Source organism: Mus musculus, chromosome 5, assembly GCF_000001635.26.
Source record: "Mus musculus strain C57BL/6J chromosome 5, GRCm38.p6 C57BL/6J".
Classification (NCBI taxonomy): Eukaryota; Metazoa; Chordata; class Mammalia; order Rodentia; family Muridae; genus Mus; species Mus musculus.
Window position 1 is genome coordinate 54885555 of NC_000071.6, and position 16919 is coordinate 54902473.

Sequence of the window (16919 nt, forward strand, 5' to 3'; positions counted from 1 at the left end):
TTCTGTGGAAAAACTAGTACAGACTTTTTAATTTTTCTGTAATCTGATTTTTACTGATAAGGACCAATGATAGCCTTTTGAGGGAGAAGTGATAAAGACTATGAATCTGAAGTTCCCCTTCCTTGCATTAAGGTTTTAAGTAATAAACTGAGGGTTTTAGGAATTCTATAGTTATTCATTAGAGTGGGGTTATTCTACAACACTGATGCACATATTTAAGTTGTGTTTTACTAATGTATGAATTACAAGCTAGGATTTCTTTATGTTGTGATGTTGTTTGATAGGAAGTTTACATTTAATGCACATACATGGCGGTGATTATATATAATTAGCTATAAAGCAACTGGAAAGCTATATAGCAAACTTTTCAAAGCTATGTATACCACTATGTCAAAGTTGTAAGAAAAGAATATTGAGAGACACTCAGGACTCAAAGGTAGGGAACTTAGATGAAATGCCTGGCAGTAGGGAGAGGGAACTTAAAGAGTCCACCTCTAGCAGGAAGACAGGACATCAAGTGAGAGAGAAGCTTGCCAGAACACGGCCAAAACTCTCATCCATAATTGTTCCTATCTGACAGAACTGCAAGGATGGACATGGAGAAAAGCCTGAGGAAAAGAATATCCAGTGACAGGCCCGAAGTGGGATCTAGCTCAAGGGTAGGTCCCAAGGCCTGACACTATTACTGAGGCTATGAAGTGCTCACAAAAATGGACCTAGCATGACTGCACTCTGGAACAACCAAAAAGCTGATGAAAGAGTCAGATGCAGATATTTGCATCAACCAATGGACAGAAGCTGCTGACCTCTGTGGTTGAATTAGGGAAAGGCTGAAAGAAGCTAAAGAGAGTGACCCTACTGTAGGAGGATGAGCAGTCTCAATTGATCTGGACTTCTGAGATCTCTCCAACACTGGAGCACCAACCAGGCAGCAAACACCAGCTGATATGAGACCCCCAACATATATACAGCAGAGGACTGCGGAGTCCGACTAAATCAGAGAAGATGCACCTAACCTTCAAGATACAGGATGCCCCAGTGAGTTTAGAGGTCTGGTTTGGTGGGTGGTGGGTGGTGGGTGGTGGGGACATCTTCATGGAGCCCGGGGGGTTAGGTAGGAGGTATGCAATGTAGAACAGTAGGAGAGTGGACTGGGAGGTGGAGAATAAAATCTGGAGATTAAATAAATAAATAAATGAATGAATAGAAAAAAGAAAAAACAAACAAAGAAACAAGCAAAGAATATTGAATGTATTTGATTAGCAGTGATAGAATTAAAGCAATAGTTACAGAATGGCATAGTGCTGATGTAAAAAAAAAATCTATCATTGTTTTGTTTCTTTTCTCTTCTTGGAGTGTTTCTTCAGATGAAATGCTTTTATAGCTTTTGTGTATTTCCAGAGGATGTACTATAGTTTTCTATTTTATTAATGTAGCATTAATTTTACATGTTTGATCAAAAATATCATGATATTCTCTAAAGACAATAATATAAACTTGAGGTATACACTAATTATGTGGGTACCAGTACTGTTTGTTTTGATTCAGTCACAAAAAAATTGAGTTTAATTAAAATTTACTCACTATTAAATCCTTCAATTAACAGTACTGAAGAGTTGGTACGTTTGAACCTTAAAATCATTATAATTCAGTTTGATTAAATTTAAACTTATTAATCACTTTATTAAATTAAAAATGATATCAATCACTTCCTATTCAGTGCCTGGGCGAAAGGTTGGAAGAGGGACTTGAATGAGGAGTGGAGAGAGGGAGCTGGAGACTGTTGACAGACGGAATAGTAACAGAGCAGAGAGGAGAGAACACCACCTTAGGAATAGAGAGGCAGGTGAGAGAGGAAAAGGCGAGACAGGAGAAGGCAGTAGAAGAAGACATAAAAAGAGAGCAAGGGAAAGAGTAGATAGATGCTTTAGGCCAGAGTCTTGATGATGGAGAGTGTAAGAAGAGATCTCTGTCAAATGACAATAATAATAATGTCATAATGACAACAACTTATTGCATACATAGGTCTGGGAAACATCAATGGTAATGGTATTTTTTGCATCATTAATTGTCACAGTAAGTTCAGAATCTGCCTTTCACAGCAAATGTGATTATAAATTGAACGTTACAGATTTGTACAGGTAATATAATCAAACTGTATTTCTTTATACAGATAGTAAGGAGAAGAATCTTATCCCATTTCTATTTTGTCCTAATATTGAAGTTCAAGGTATATGTGTATAAGGTTCATGTGTATAAACATGAAGGCAGGTGAGACTTAACAGCTTGCCTCTTAAAATAAAAAAAAAGGGTAATTATTCAAGACGGAGGCTAAACATAAACATGAAATGTGTAGGAGAAGAGATATGTTATCAAAGAAAACCTTTAAGTGGGCAGCAAAAAGGCTGTGCCGTGCTGTTCTGCACTGAGAGAAGATGCAGTGGGGACTCTCAGTGGTAAAGAAGATGACTAAGGCTAGGTTTCCTCTATTAGGGACTTTCTGCTGTAGCTGAAGTACAGTGGCCAGCTTTAGAGGATTTTATAGGAGAGAAGGGACCAATTAGAGTATGTAGTTAGCTCCCTGGCTATTCCAGGAGGATTAATTACAGCATGAGGTGTTTGGATTTAAAGGGAACAATTAGAAAGATTTCAAAGTTATTCATCAGAGAAATGTCTGGTATAAGCTAGACAATGATGAAGAAATTGAAAGAAGGAGATGAATTTGAGCAGAGCTGTGAAGTGAGAACATCAGGGTTGTGCTCTATGAGACAGGGGTGCTTGGCAGGAGAGAAGGTTCTTCTAGGACTCCCCATGGCACACTCACATTACCGAGGGTGTGTAGTCTCTATGGAGACTGGAAACATAATAAGGAACTGAGCTTGTAGGGCTTATAAGCCACCAATGGGAAATGTTTTACCGGTGCTTAAATGTAGAAGTGTAAAGTTTGGAAGAGTGATCTAAACAGAGAGTTGGGAGACATTGGCTTTGAGTTAGTCATTAAAACACAAGAGTCCATGTGAAATCTGATGGGCCACTTGGGCCAGTGAAACAGAGAATGCCTTTCAACAACTTTGGCATCCAAGTAATTTGAAAAGGTAGAGATTTAGCATAACACAACCAGTCTCTTCCCCATGTTCACACAAATAAAGCATCAGACCTAGTGCTATTCAAAGGAACTCTGGTCATCACTTGTTTTGATGCCATCTGGGCTACTTCTTAAAAATGATAAAGCTTCTGTTTGCCTCAGGCATAAAGAATGAGATACTCTGAATGCTTGATTAAAGAACAACACTTCTTAGGTTCACTCTTTTTGCTTGTATTCATTCCCAACCCAGCAAAGTTCTACATTGGCCAGAGGGTCTTATTTATGGACAAACATTCAAATCCTCCATCAGGTTAAAATGGCTGTGAAGGAGCATCTTTGAAGTGCAGCAGGTATGAAGAGCCTCTCAGACGTGAGGCACCCTATGCTCAAAGCAGACTTTACCAGGTAATGTCTGAAGATACATTATTGTTTACCTCTTCTTAATTTATTTTTCTTCAACTGCACAAATTGTATGCATGTAACTATCTCAAACCATTGCTAGAATCATCAAGATAGCCCACAGAAAATGTCCACCCATTTCCTGAGCAAAGAATATGCAAGTGCAGCAAACAGTGTGTTTGAGTCAGAAGTAGAACCTCAGTCTAATAATTCTGTCTCCTAGTCAGTGTCTGATGTGGCAGGCATTGGCCATCAGCATTATGTATGCATTCTTTGAACCCTATGTTATGTGACCACTGTAGTGTATATTTGTAAGCAAAGAATGTCCCTTGATCTGTCCCTTGTTTCTCAAAGATTTGTAAAACAGTGAGTTGATGAATGAAGTTGGTGAAGTAAACAAATGAAGAAACTTTTAAAAATAGCTTGTTGTCAGTCAATACACAGATGAGGAAACAAAACCAGGTGAAGGCTAACCATTCACCAGCATGCAGTGAGGGAGGAACACATGAAAAACGACTTTACCTCACTTCAAAGTCCGTGATGATCACCACCATTCTGAGAAATCAACTGAAGAGTTACTCAGCAACAGGCTGTATTATTTATATGTGGGTCATGGGAAGCATGTTTTTGAAGTAAACCCAGTATTTCCTTGAGTTTCAAAAAAATTTATTAGATATTTTCTTTATTTACATTGCAAATGTTATCCCCTTTCCTAGTTTCCCCTCTGAAAATCCCCTTCCCGCTTCCCCAGCTCACCCACTCCCATTCCTGGTCCTAGAATTTCCCTATACTGGGGCCTAGAGCCTTCGCAGGACCAAGGGCCTCTTTTCCTCTTGATATCCTACTAGGCCATCCTCTGCTACATATATAGCTAGAGCCACAAGTTCCACCATGTGTTTTCTTTGATTGGTGGTATAGTTCCAAGGATCTCTGGGGGTACTGATTAGTTCATATTGATGTTCCTCCTATGGGGCTTCAGTCCCTTTCAGCTCCCTGGGTATTTCTCTAGCTCCTTCATTGGGGACCTTGTGCTTTGTCCAATGGATGACTGTGAGCATACACCTCTGTATTTGCCAGGCACTGGCAGAACCTCTCAGGAGATAGCTATATCAGGCTCCTGTCAGCAGGCTCTTGTTGGCATCTGCCTACTAACTGGGTTTGGTGGTTGTTTATGGAGTGGATCCACAGGTGGGGGCAGTCTCTGAATGGTCTTCCTTCAGGCTCTGCTCTGAACTTTGTCTTTGTAACTCCCTCCATGGGTATTTTGTTTCCCATTCTAAGAAGGAACGAAGTAGTCACATTTTGGTCTTCCTTCTTCTTGAGTTTCATGTGTTATGCAAATTGTATCTTGGATATTCTAAGTTTCTGGGCTAATATCCACTTATCAGTGAGTGTATATCATGTGTGTTCTTTTGAGATTGGGTTACCTCACTCAGGATGGTATCCTCCAGATACATCCATTTGCCTAAGAATTTCATGAATTCATTGATTTTAATAGCTGGGTAGAACCCCATTGTGTAAATGTACCACATTTTCTGTATCCATTCTTCTGTTGAGGGACATCTGGGTTCTTTACAGCTTCTGGCTATTATAAGTAAGGCTGCTATGAACATAGTGGAGCATGTGTCCTTATTACAAGTTGGAACATCTTCTGGGTATATGCCCAGGAAAGGTATTTCTGAATCTTTGGGTAGTACTATGTCCAATTTTCTAAGGAACCGCCAAACTGATTTCCATAGTGGTTGTATCAGCTTGCAATCCCACCAGCAATGGAGGAGAGTTCCTCTTTCTCCACATCCTCTCTAGCATCTGCTGTCACCTGAATTTTTGATCTTAGCCATTGTGCTGTAAGATCAAAAATTGACAAATGGGACCTCATAAAATTGCAAAGCTTCTGTAAGGCAAAAGATGCTGTCAATAAGACAAAAAGGCCACCAACCGATTGGGAAAGGATCTTTACCAATCCTAAATCTGATAGGGGACTAATATCCAATATATACAAAGAACTGAAGAAGCTGGACTCCAGAAAATCAAATAACACTATTAAAAATGGGGTATAGAGCGAAATAAAGAATTCTCAACTGAGGAATACTGAATTGCTGAGAAGCACTTGAAAAACTGTCCAACATCCGTAATCATCAGGGAAATGCAAATCAAAACAATCCTTGATTTTAATATATGTCTGCTTATGAACTGGAAAAAAAAGAGTTCATCTGCATGGTTATGTTCACTATTGATTTTTTTTTTTTTTTTTTTTTTGCTATTAGGAAAAGAGCAAATTAGAGTAAGCCAAGCATTGGTATTTGTCTATAATGTTAATGAACTGTTTGGAGATGTTGAGAAATAGGTAGAAGCATGGAACACAATAGAATGATCATATAAACTTTGTCACTAAAGCAATGTAATTTCCTTAGTCTATCCGGTAGTGTCTTTTATTCTTAAAGGCACTATTAAATATCTCATACATAAAGATTTCTAGAAATCGTATCTATTTCTGCACAAATCCATTTAGTTACAAACATTTGAACACAGAGAATAATGAATTAAGAGAAAGAAATTAGTGATGTCGTCATTGAAAAGGATGATTAGAACTCATTTAGAAACTGATAGCAAACTAATTGTTTGATTTTCACTGGTGAGCTTCAAAGTAGATGCTTAAAATTCTTTCCCCTTTTAACTGCACTGACACACACATTAGTATAAAATTGGAATGCAACATTCCTAGTCAAAACACTTAGTAGGCTATGTAAATAATTTGCTATTTGGATTATTTTAACTTCCTAATAATTAATTCATATTTAAAAAATTTATTAAGGCATTTTTATTTGATATTGTCTTCATTTACATTTCATATGCTATCCCCAAAGCCCCCTGTACCCTCTCCCTGCCCTGCTCCCCAACCCACCCACTCCTGCTTCCTTGCCCTGGCATTTCCCTGTACTGGGGCATATGATCTTCACAAGACCAAGGGCCTCTCCTCCCATTGTTGGCCAACTAGGCTTCATGAAATTCTTAGGCAAATGAATGCATCTGGAGGATAGCATCCTGAATGAGGTAACTAAAGCACAAAAGAACACACATGATATGCACTCACTGATAAGCGGCTATTAGCCCAGAAACTTAGAATATCTAAGATACAATTTGCAAAGCACATAATTAATTCATTTTATATTATAGCAAACTTATTACTGGCACGCTCATTTTTTAAGGACAAAGCAGTTTATAAATCAAGGTAGTGATTAATGTTTACTGATTGACATAAGCTTAAAATTGTGTGTGAGCTATCATTGTGTTTAAATCCTATATCAAAAGCATCATATCTCTAGCTGCCTATGTAGCAGAAGATGGCCTAGTCGGCCATCATTGGGAAGAGAGGCCACTTGTTCTTGCAAACTTTATATGCCCCAGTACAAGGGAACTCCAGGGCTAAGAAGTGGGAGTGGGTGGGTGGGTGAGCAGGGCAGGGGGAGAGTATAGGGGACTTTCGGGATACCATTTGAAATGTAAATGAAGAAAATATCTAATTAAAAAATCGAAAAAAAGATAAAAGAAAAAAAAACATCTGAAAGATAAAAATTAGATACAAAATTTTCATCGAACTCCTACTTTCAGATCTTAGTCCAATCTTTTTTTGTTGTTGTTGTTTATTTTTTTTCTCTTTTTTTATTCGGTATCTTCTTTATTTACATTGCAAATATTATCCTCTTTCCTGGTTCTCCCTCCAAAGAATACCCTCCCCCTATTGCTCCCCCCTCTCCCTGCTCACCAACCAAGCCACTCTAGCTTTCTGGCCCTGGCATTCCCCATGAGGCTTCTCACTTGCTTTCAGTCACACATCAACCCCTGATAAAAGCATCAGGTTTCTCTAGTGTTCCTAACTGATTCATAGCACTCTGAAGATGCTAATGATGATGAAACAAAGGTGCTTGCTTGCAGTGCTCATTACATGCCAGGGCTGTAGTGGAACTTCATATGGTATAGGAATTGCTAGGTTTCTCATGTTTCGTAAGACAAAACTGAATTTGAAAACCTATTAATGACTTAGAAAACATCCACACTCAGTAAACTCGAGAGCTGGGACTCACCATGCTCTGCACACTGCTCAGTCCTGGCCTCCTTAGTCCATGTCTACAGTCACTGTTCACAGAACTGCCCGTGACAGTTTTTATAGGCACCATCATTCCAAATTCAAGTCAGGAAATAACGTGAACCCCCTTGCTGGCATCAGGGACGGTCATTTTGCATGCACACTGGTGACAGAGTTGTCTTAGTGGTAGACAATGACCTTTGTGCCCAGGTTTTTATCAAACAGGCTATGTTAAAAAAAAAATTAAAAAGAAAGAAACCCCTGTCTAGACAACAAAAACAGGCCAGGGAAAGTGAAAATCTAGGTAGAATCATCGGAATGAAACTCATTAAATGCAGTTCTTCGTACAAGGAGTCTGACAGTTGCTTTTTCTTGAGATTCAGAATAATTAGGCAAAACACAAGACTTCTTTCTAGAGAAGGTTTTCTGGGTGCCTCACTGCTGACCTAGAATTTGAAAGATGCTTCCCCATATGCCGGCTCTTCAGAGCAAAGTTGGCTTCACTGATGTATTTTCCCCCCTTTGTATAGGGGAGATCAGCATAAAAACCCAGTGCTTTTGCTAATTCCCAGGGGAGCACAGACACCTGGAAGAAAGAAATAATTTTTTTACCACTTACAGGTTTGCAATGGGAAGAGCAGGAGAGAAAGAAAACCACTGAGACCAAGAGGGGGAAAAGATTAATAAGCAGTGCCTTTGCTGCAGGAAAAAGAGATTTTTCAAAACAACAACAATAAAAAGGGCCTAGAGGACAGCTGTGTGCCGTTCTCATTCCTTCTAATAAAAAGGAAAAGAAACAAGAGAACAGAGGCAAAAGAGGACTGGAGAGGATGTAAATGACATGACAGGCCAAGTATCCGGAATTAAAAAAAAAAAGTGAAACAATGTAATTTACACGTTTAAAAACTTTTAATGCACGTTTATATGTACAGGTATTTGTGAGTGGGTGCATGTGGAAATTATGTGTCTATGTGAAATTGTGTGCTGGCTGTACTATAGATGATGCATAAAGAGCTTTAATAACTCTGAGTTGCTTGCATGTTATGAATTATCAAGCACAGGATTTCCAAATCCAGAACAAAATTGTAAGACGAAAATGCTCATTATGTCATTCAGAAAGAAGAAAAGAAAACAGTAATAAGAAAGAAACCTTTCTAAAGATTCCCTGAAAATAACAAACTATTTTTAAGTCCTTTCATGGCATATACAGTCTTTCCTCAAAATAAATGATTGCTGTTGTTTTGTGTGTGGGGGCAGGGTGAGTTTTAAAATGAATGTGATTAATTCCTTTTTTTTCTTTTTCAAGTAGGCATTTTCTCTTTGAAAGTGACTGAGTCAGTACTTATTGTAAGAGAATCAATCACATTGATGTATTTCCTTTCTATATGATTGCTTCTCATTTAAGAAGGAACTGTTGGAATTGTCAGCTGGGATTTTTGTATACCTCCTAGATCCTCTTTAAAAGGGACACACACATATCAATATACTTAATTTAAAATTGCCAACCTGTTTGTCTCTCATCAACACACAGCGACAGTATCTGTGGGGATGAAATTAGGCTGCCTGCTTCTGATACCGTTTTAAATATCAAAGTGGTAGGCTGGCTCACTTGCTAAATTCTCTAGTGTTCAATGTGATAATGAGTATGTTGCATATATTAAGAAAATATGAAGTGACGTAAATAATAGTCTTAGATGCTTCAAGTGAAGACGCTGGCAGGACAAATAACATGAGCAGTCTGCAGCTTCAGTGCAGAATTTTCTTGCTAGGCTGGCCCAAGAGCAATGCTGCTGAGAGAGGAGGCTGACACTCCAGTGATTTAATTACATGTGTGGCTTAATATAGAAAGCACAACAGCAGAGACGCCATGGTGGATAGCGTGCTCTCCCTGAAATCTACAGCATACCCCTACTCATAAATAAAGCTCTCAATTTATTGTTGTCTCTACAGCAATGCTCATCCTTGCCTGGAAGGAGAGAGTTGTACGCAGATACATTACTGTCAGTGTTATTAGCATGTGGCTCGCTGATGGGATACGGAAGCTTTTCAGTGACACGTTAACTATTTCATAATAAGAGTTCTAGTGTAGCCATGTTATGTTCCTATGAATTAGAGCACAGTCTGGACTTGTGTATTTGCAAAGGATATGAGAATCTTTCCTGCTTGTAGTGGAATATATAAATTGTGAATATCTACTCATTAACTAAATTCAAATGCTAATCACCTTCCCTGGTTTGAACTGACACTATTGTGTTGCAGCTTGAAACTTATTCTTAGAATTTTATTGTTTGAAAATGATTGGCAAGTATTTCACCAGGGCCTCTTTGGGAGTCATATTCTAGAAAAATGTCTTGCTATGACACAGTATTTATCCAAAATCAGATTTTTGATATACCTATGAACTTTGAAATCTTTTCAGTCTGGTCTCCTGCCACAGATGACCATAACTTCACTATTCCTGCCCCCCCTTCCCCTATAATGAATAGATTGAGAGAGAGTAGGGAGCCATGTCTTGTCCCTGAGTTAAGTGGAATTATTTTAAATTTCTCTCCATTTATTTTGATGGTGGATGTTGGCTTGCTGTATATTGCTTTTATTATATTTATGTATGTACCTTGTATCCTTGATCTCTCTAACACTTTTATCATGAAGAGGTGTTGGATTTTTGTCAAGGCTTTTGCAGCATCTAGTCATATGATCATGTGATTTATTTGTTTCAATTTGTTTATAAGGTAGTTCATGTTAATGAATTTTCATACACCGAATCCTCCCTGTATTCCTGGGATGAAGCCAACTGATAATGATGGATGATATTTTTTATGTGTTTCTGGATTCAGTTCGTGAGTATTTTATTTAGTATTTTTATATCAATGCTCAGAAAAGAAATGGGTGTGAAATTTTCTTTTGTTGTTTCATCTTTGTGTAGTCTATGTATCAGGGTGACTGTGGCTTCAGAGAAGGAGTTTGGCAGAATTCCTCTTGTTTCCATTTTGTGGAACAGTTTGAGGAGGATTGGTGTTAGCTCTTCTTTGAAAGTCTGGTAAAATTCTGTACTGAAACCATCTAGCCCTGGGCTTTTCCCCTCGATTTCTTTAGGGATTTATAAGGCTGTTTCAATAGTTTACCATGGTTTAAATTTGGTAATTGGTATTCATCTAGAGAATTGTCCTTTTCTTAAAGGTTTTCCAATTTTGTGGAGTATAGGCTTTTGAAGTACGACTTAATGATTCTTTGAATTTCCTCAGTGTCTCTTACTTGGATACTGTCTCTCTGACTTTTGGTCAGTTTTGCTAAGTGTTTGTCTAACTTGTTCATTTTCTCAAAGAATCAGCTTTTGATTCTGATGGCTTCTTTGTATTGTTTTCATGGCTTCTAAATGATAGATTTCAGCCCTGATTTTGATTATTTCCTTCTTTCCACTTCCTTTTGATATGCTTGCTTCTTTTTTTTTCCCCCTAGTGCATTCAGGCATATTTTTAAGTTACTATTGATATGAGAACTTTCTAATTTCTTCGTGGAGGCACTTCTTGCTGTGAACTTTCCTCTTAGCATAGCTTTCCTTTTGTTCCATAAGTTGGGGGATGTGGTGCCTTCATTTTCATTGAATTCTAGAAAGTTTTCACTTGCTTTATTTCTTTCCTCCCTGATCCAGAGATCAATGGGTGGAGAATTGTTCAATTTCCATGAGTGTGTAGGCTTTTGGTGTTTCTATTTTGTTAAAATCCAACTTTAATACAAAATGGTCTGATAAGATTCGAGGAATTATTTCAATTTTCTTGTACATGTTTAGGGCTGCTTTGTGACAGACTATATCGTCAATTTTGGAGTAGGATCCATGAGAAGAAGCTATATTCTTTTGTGTTTGGATGAAATATTCTATAGATATCCATGTGATTCATAACGTCTGTCTTTGGTCCCTGGGTGTTCCTGTTGTAATAGGTATTCAGAGGGGCCTTGACTTAGATTGTCTTCGTGTGTCAGACCTCTGATTGGTATCCATGGCTTGTATGCTTCAAGATATGAAGGTCTATATGTATCAGGATCAGCCGGGTTTTATGGTTCAGGAGCCTGATGTAGGCTAGCAGAGAGTTGGTAAGGGAATGGAGGTCTGCCTGGGATAGGAGGCTGCTCTGAGTCACTTGGCATGCTCAGGGGACTCAGCAAGTAGGGAAGATGGATGGGGAAGGGGAATCTCCAAGTTAATTATATTTAAGTATTTATTTATTTATTTATTTATTTATTTATTTAATTTTCTGAAAATAAATTTTCATATATTTTGATTATTGTTTTTCTTCTCTCAACTCTTGCCAGATCCTCTCCAATTCCCTACCCACTTAATTTTCTCCACTCTTTCTTTCTCTGCTTCTTTCATTAGAATGAAAACACTATTATTATTAATAATTAATAATTGTTAATAATGATAGTACAATAGATTTTTGCAGATACAAACAAACAAGCCAGAAGAGGACAAAACAAAGCAACCAACACGAGAAAAAAGAGCCAAAGAGAAAGCCCAAGCACTCATGTAGATGTAGAGACATATATATTAACACAGAGAGAAATTTCATAAATTTACAAGACCTGAAGTCACAATAAGAGTGAAGGACACATCTCAAGTCTTACTTTATCCATCTTGTACTCTATACAAATGAAACATTAAAAAAAATCTCATTAGATCACTGGGAATTTCTTACTGAGAGTTTAACCGTGTTAATCCTCCCACTATTCCCAGACCCACCATCCCTTTCTTTCCATTCAACTCTGTGCCTCCCTTTCCAGGGCAAATTGTTAGGTTCAAATATTCTTGGATACATGTGGTCTTCAACTATACTGTAGTTTACTTGTCAGGACTATACACATAGAAAAAAACACCCCTTTTCTTTTTCATTTATGATAGATCTAACTAAGGAGCAGAGAAAAATAATTACAAAGAAAATTTCACAGTGTTTTTCAACTTGATATATTGTTACAAATTTGGTATACACATGAGCCAGCGCACTTGTCCAGAACATGTGTTTCTTCTTAACAAACCCCATTTATACCAACTTCTTGTCATCAACCTATCTTCACCTCCAAACTCAATTAGTTGGCTGACTTGTACTTGTATATGTTAATATTATTGAGTGTGGAATGCTATATAAATATAATTCGATGGTTTATGTACTTTTATAAATTGGCTTCTTTTGTTTAAAATTATGTTTGCTAGGGGGTTTTGTTGTTTTGTTGTTGTTTTTGTTTGTTTGTTTGTTTTGGGTTTTTTTGCTTTACTTTTCAAGACAGAGTTTCTCTGAGTAGCCCTGGCTGTCCTGGAACTCACTTTGTAGACCAGGCTGGTCTCAAACTCAGAAATCCACCTTCCTCTGCCTCCCAAGTGCTGGGATTAAAGGTATGCACCACCGCTGATCGGCAAAATTATGTTTGTTAAATTCAGGTAAATTTTATACATAGAAGCTGGTTAATCATTTTATATTATGTTTTTTTTGTGAGTACTTGTATATATATATATACTCTATACACACACATACTCACATACACATACATATATTCAATGTAATTTTGTTGATGGAATTTCCTAATTTTTTGACTATCAAGTATATATATTTGTATAGTGTGCACAGTAAATGAAATACTGACTTGTACACATATACATACATGAATAAGTATAATTTATATTCTTACCTATAATTTGAAGTTTTGATTTTTAAGAAAGAAAATATACTACTTTCTAACAATGTTTGAGAATCTTCAGTCTTTAAATGTCCTAAAGCTCTACTTTCAAGAATTTCTGTGGGCTTTTAATTTATGCTGAGATTCAAGATGATCTTACCTGAACTTTTGTGAAAAAGAAAAAGAAAGGGGGGGGGGAGGGGAGGAAAGAAAAAAAGTCCTGACTGTGTTATCTCCAACACCTTGTCAAATGCACCCAGAACACGTTTGGATTTTGACCTCTTTTCTTTGATCTGATACCTCAGAAAGACATGGCTTATTTTCTCATTTCAAGCAGGTAATAGATTTTCCAAGTATCTGGATGCGTGCTTCTACAGGTGACCATTTTCTGGGGTTCACTATCAGTTATCTCTCCAGCCAGTGCCTGACCAACTTGTCAGTGCTTCCTGTCTTAGTTTCTTGTTTGGAGGGCCACTTTCAGGACTCAGCAGTGAACAACCATTTGCTCCTACACAAACAAAACCTTAAATCTTAACAGATTTACATAACAAAGGCTTATTCCTTATTCGCACCATAATGTGTGCTGGAAAAAGAAATGGTGCTTTATCTTGGATCCATGCTGTTTCTCTGATCACAGCAAGAGAAGATCTAGCTAGAGGTCCCTGTCAGACATTTTAGTGTGTGTTAATGAATGAGAATTTTGTCGTTCTCCTTTAACCCTTAGTTTCTAAAAATCAGGATTCAGAAACTTAATCTATGAGCATGCTGCAAATCTGAGTAGTGCATGCATATTTGTTGACAATATCAATTTTGTAATAAATTTGTCAAAATTCCATAAGCACAGTTTTAATGTAAGCAATGAACATGCAAGGCATTCTATAACTGCCGTTGTGGAACCTGTAACTTAGTAGTTTCTCCTTTACCACATCTTTCCATCTTTCTGTTACCCCTCTGTAGCTTCCTCTCACTAAGACTCTTTTCTTTTTCCATGTACTATGTGTCCTTTTGCCAAAACTCTATGAGTCCTCCTTGCCCATTTTAAACACACTCTCAGTGCCCTCCTAGTTTTTATTGTTGCCTTTTTACCCACATTTATGCACATGCACAGACATATACACACAGGGGCAGGGCTAGGATCTACATATAAGACACACCGTTTATTTTTTAGTTTGTTTGAATTTGGGTCATCTATCACATTACCTTTTTTAGATACATCTATTTTCTTTCAGAAATCCTAATGTAATCTTTCTTTGCAACTGAATAAAATTTCATCTGTTTATACAGCACATTTCCATTATGTATTTACCTGTTGATGAACATGTAGGTTGGTTCCAATTTTCTGCCATAATGAATAAAGCGACAATAAATGTGAGTGTGCAAATATATTTGTGGTAGGTATATAGTCCTTGGCATATATGCGCAGGCATGCAATAGTATTATAATATGGTAGTTCCTCGTTTTTTGAGAGAATTGGCTAGTTATGTCCAAAATGGTCATTCCAGTTTTACATTCACTATCAGTGAACTTGGTTTTTCATTTCTCCATGTCCTTGCTACCATTTGTTGTGAGAGATATTATTATTATAATTATTATTTTCATACAGGTTCTCTTGCTAGGTAGAACAGGTTGATCTTGAACTCAAAGAAATCCTCCAGTATCTGACTTCTGAGTGTTGGGATTAAAGAAATATGCCATCATTTTGACCTGTTGTTAGATTTCTTTTACATGTTTCTGTTATATATAATTCACACATATATAAATATAATATTATTTTCTTTATTTATATTTCAAATATTATTTCCTTTCCTAGTTCCCCTTCCCCCCTGGAAATTCCCTATCACCACCCCACTCCCCCTGTTCCACAACCCACCCACTCTGTCTTCTTGGCCCTGGCATTCCCCTATACTGGGGCATAGAACCTTCAAAGGACCAAGGGCCTCTCCTCCTATTGATGACCAACGAGACTGTTCTCTGCTACATATGCAGCTAGAGCCATGAGTCCCACCATGTGTTTTCTTTTATTGGTAGTTTAGTCCCAGGGAGCTCTGGGGTACTAGTTAGTTCATATTGTTGTTCCTCCTATGGGTCTGCAAACCCCTTCATCTCCTTGGGTACTTTTTCTAGGTCCTTCATTGGGAACCCTGTGCTCCTTCCAATGGATGGCTGTGAGCATCCACTTCTGTATTTGTCAGGCAGTGGTAGAGCCTCTCAGGAGACAGACTTTTCAGGCTCTTCTCAGCAAGCTCTTGTTGGCATCCACAATAATGTCTGAGTTTGATGGTTGTTTATGGGATGGATTCCTGGGTGGAGCAGTCTTGATGATAACCATTCAGATGAAGGAGAAGTGGTATCTCAAAGTAGTTTTAATTTGCAATTCTCTGACAACTAAGGATGTTGAAGTCTTAAAAATACATAGTGACTATTTGTGTGTGTGTGTTTTTTTCAGAACTGTTCATTTTGTTAGGCTATTTGTTGATAAGCTATTTTTTGTAATTTTATAGTCATTATTATTAATTTTATTTCAAACAATAACTCCTATCTAAAGTATAGCTGGTTAGGATTTCTCCCATTTTACAGGCTCTATGTTTTTACTTTGCTGGAATTTTCCTTTAATTAACAGAAACTAAAGTTCTATGTTATTAAAAATAACTCTAAAGATAAAAGAAAATAATTAATAAAACTAACTAAGGAAGTGAGAGATCTCAACAACAGAAGCTTCAAGACAGTCAAAAGAAAATGAAAGAAGGTAAAGAAAAGACCCTTTGTACTCCTCAGCTGGCAGAATCAGTATCATGAAGATGGATATTTTACCACAAGTAATAGACTTAACAATTGGGACTACCCAAAATTTCAAAAAGAGGCTTTGTGTACCACTAAGCATATTCTGATGACAGGAACATGAAAGCATAATTATTTTAAAAATAAAGTTCAATAAAGTTCTAAGACATTAAAAGACACTTAAGTATACATATGTGTGTATGTGCACACACACAGAAATACACTAATAACACACACACACACACACACACACACACACACACAATCTCTCTGTCTGGAAGTCAGAAACCCAAGAGAAGTGTCTTAAATTACATATTTATGTTACTTTGAATTTATGGTTTTACCAGAGGAGTGTCAATTGACATATAAACTTTCTAGAAATAAGTGAAGCATTCCTCACTAAGAGGAAGTTTATGTGAACTGTTGCCAAATTAATAAGATGGCTTTCTGAATAATTTCTTCATGTGTTACCCAAGATAATGATTCCATTTGCCCCAATTCTCTACCTGATTCAAATAACTAGCTATCAGCCATAGTTCCCTAAAAAGCACCTTTCAATTGTGTTAATCTTTTTTCTTTTTAAAAATTTTTATCTTCAATTAGATATTTTCTTTATTTGCATTTCAAATTTTATTCCCTTCCTCATTTCCCCTTTGAACCCCCCCCCATCCCAACCCTCCTCCTCCCACCCACTTACACTTCCCCGTCCTGGCATTTTACTACACTGGGACATCGAGTCTTCACAAGATCAAGAGCCTCTCCTTTCATTGATGTCCAACAAGGCCATCCTTTGCTACATATGCGGCTGAAGCCTTGAGTCCCTCCTTGTGAATACTTCGGTTGGTGGTTTAGTCCCTGGGAGCTCTGGGTATACTGGTTGGTTCATATTGTTGTTCCTCCTAT